Below are 3243 nucleotides of genomic sequence, written 5' to 3' on the forward strand. Positions count from 1 at the left end.
TTATCTTACTAATGTTGAAATGCAGTATTTTAAAAACTAACTTTCAGAGTCAGAGAGGTGTTTCAGGAAGTTAGGCCTTGCATGTGTTTCTAGTTTGTTTCCCAGCATCGTATATGCCCAGTAACCTACTTCCCAAGCCCTAGCACACTGGAGTGATTTCTGAGCATAAAGCCAGGAGTAAGGTCTGAGCATAGCTGGGTGTGGCCCAAACCACAGTCCCTGATAAAAATGAATAAATAGAAACCAGCGCTATCAAATTTCCATTTTAGTTTCTTTCATTCCTGAGTGAATAGAAATTTGTTTTTAACTTTCAGGAATTTGTGTTATCTCTATAACAATTACGTTCTATGTTTAATCAGGCTACATGATATCAGCTTTTATTTTAATTTGTTGGTATTTGTATTAGTTCTGGCCAATCTTTGTATTATATACTTTTTTTTTCTTTTTGGGTCACACCCTTGGGATGCCGGGGATTGAACCCAGTTTGGCTGCGTGCAAGGCAAACGCCCTACGCGCTGTGCTATCACTCTGGCCCCAATATTTGTAAGTATTCTTTGTGAGCTTGAGAGAATACGCATTCTACACTGTTGGCAGGCAGTGTTTTGTATTTACAATTGAATTTATTTTATGAAGCAAGGATATGTCTCAGTGATAGAGCATGTGTGAGGTCTTGGATTTGATTCCCGGCACTTTGAAAAATAAAATAAATAAATGAACAAATTTATTGCTTTTTAAAATATTTTGTGTCATAACTAATCTCTTCAAGGGTGGGTGGGTGTGAGCTTTCTGATAGCAACCAGAAAACCCGCTAAACAAATTCTAAAAGAGCTGTAACACTTATAACTAATTTTTTGATTTACAGAATTGCCCACAAAGATGATGGTTGTTAATTTCTTCTCATAAGAAAAGTATCTGTGGCAGAGGCAGACTTGGGATGGGAATAGAAAGAGGGAAATTGGGGACATTGGTGTTGGGAAATGTACACTGGTCAAGGGATAGGTGTTGGAACATTGTAGTACTGAAACTCAATCATGGACAACTTTGTAACTGTTTTTCTCAGTGATTTAGTAAAAAAAAAGTTTTAAGAACTTTAAATATTTTGAAACTATTTTATTAGGTGTATTTAAGTTGAAATTGTTAAAACTTTCTGGTAAGTCTGAATTTTTAAAAATACATAGCATAGCAATCATACTAATTTCTTTTTGTCTATCTGTAACACTGTCATTCCGTTGTTCATTGATTTGCTCGAGCCGGCACCAGTAACGTTTCCATTGTGAGACTTGTTACTGTTTTTAGCCAGGTAGCTTGCCAGGCTGTGGGCGGGACACTCTTGGTAGCTTGCCAGGCTCTCCAAAAGGGGCGGAGGAATTAAACTTGGGTTGGCTGCATGCAAGGCAAACGCCCTACCCACTGTGCTATCGCTCTAATTCATTATAAGTGGGTCATATTAGTGCCATATTTAGACATATATAAATAGTGAAGAAGCAAATATGTACTCCTACTTTTTCTATATCACTTTCAAGATGATTCTTACAAAAATATACAGAGGTGGGTGGAAGAGATATTTCAACTGGTAGGTCATTTGCTTTGCACACAGCTAACCAGAGTTCTATCCCTGGAACCATATATGGTCCCCCAAGCTGCACCATGAGTGATCCCTGAGCACGTATCCACAAATAAGCCCTGAGTACTGTCTGATGTGGCCCCCAAGTCTAAAAAGAGCATACAAAAATATACACAGTAGGGACAGGAGAGTACAGGGGTTAAGGCTCTTGTCTTACTTGTGGCTGACACCGGTTTGATCCTCAGATGCATAGATGGTCCCTTTTTATATTTATTTATTTATTTTTATATTTATTATCGTAAAGTCTGTTTTGTCTTGTGTTAATAAAATTTTGTTGACATTCTTATGGATATTAGTATATATTTTTAGATTTATTTCTAACATTTCCCTCTTGGGTTTTATGTGTTTTTGGTATATAACATGCAGCTTAGATTTTTATGTTTTTATCTACTCTGACAACTGAACATAAAATTCAAGACTTTATGTCTATCATGATCATTCATATATTTGAATTTATTTTGCCACCAATTTTGCTTTTTTTTTCTTACTCTAATTTTTTTGTTTTGTTTTATTTTGTTTTGGGGCCACACCTAGCAATGTTCAGGGGTTACTCCTGGCTTTGCACCTAGGAAGTACTCCTGGTGGTACTTGGGGGACCACATGAGATGCCAGAGTTTGAACCCTGGTTGGTTGTGTGCAGGGCAAGCACTTACCCACTGTACTATCTCTCAGGTCCTCTCTAATTTTAAAATAAATTTTTGCATCTTCCCCACTCCCATTCTTTTAGACAGAGATTTTCCTACCTCATTTACATTTATTCTCCATTGATTTAGAGACTATAAGACATTTTTACACTTTTATTTTATTTATTTATTTATTTATTTATTTTTTGTTTGTTTTTGTTTTTGGGTCACACCCGGTGATGCACAGGGGTTACTCCTGGCTCTTCACTCAGGAATTACCCCTGGCGGTGCTCAGGGGACCATATGGGATGCTGGGATTCGAACCTGGGCCGGCGCGTGCAAGGCAAACGCCCTACCCGCTGTGCTATCGCTCCCAGCCCTAATATTTTTACACTTTTAGTCATTACCTTAAACTTTCCTAGAACTTAGATACTTTACGAATTATAATTAAAATCAATAGTTTGATATTTCTCCCAAACAGTATAAAATTTAGGATTTTTCAATTTCCAGTCACTTTCATCCCCCATCAATACACTACTGTTGCCTAAAATATTGTTCATTATTGCATCTTGCTTCTTTAATCTCTTAACTAGACATTATTATTGCTTTATATGTATATTATTATCCTTTTAAATGTTCCCACAATATCTTTTTTTAAAAAAATCTTATTAAAACACCATAATTTACAAGGTTATTTTTAAATTTTATTATTATTATTATTATTATTATTTTGCTTTTTGGGTCACACCTGGTGGTGCTCAGAGGTTACTCCTGACTCTGCACTCAAGCATCACTCCTGGCAGTGCTTAAGGGACCAAATGGGATGCTGGGAATCAAACCTGAGTTGCCGAGTGCAAGGTAAACACCCTACCCGCTGTGCTATTGCTCCAACCCCTACAAGGTTATTCTTAGTTGAGTTTTAGACATACAATTTTGCAATACCCATCCCATCACCAGTGTCAATATCTCTCCACATATCCTCTTTGCCATCCAGAC

General features: G+C 36.9%; 1 non-coding gene across 1 annotated transcript; it reads right to left on the minus strand.

Moving 5' to 3' along the window:
• Nucleotides 1-777: 777 nt before the first annotated feature.
• LOC129405319 (U7 small nuclear RNA) lies at nt 778-839 on the minus strand. Its single transcript, XR_008630487.1, has one exon. It is a non-coding gene; the product is annotated as a U7 small nuclear RNA (small nuclear RNA).
• Between the last annotated feature and the right edge of the window lie 2404 nt (nt 840-3243).

This window comes from Sorex araneus, chromosome 5 (genome assembly GCF_027595985.1).
Source record: "Sorex araneus isolate mSorAra2 chromosome 5, mSorAra2.pri, whole genome shotgun sequence".
Lineage (NCBI taxonomy): Eukaryota > Metazoa > Chordata > Mammalia > Eulipotyphla > Soricidae > Sorex > Sorex araneus.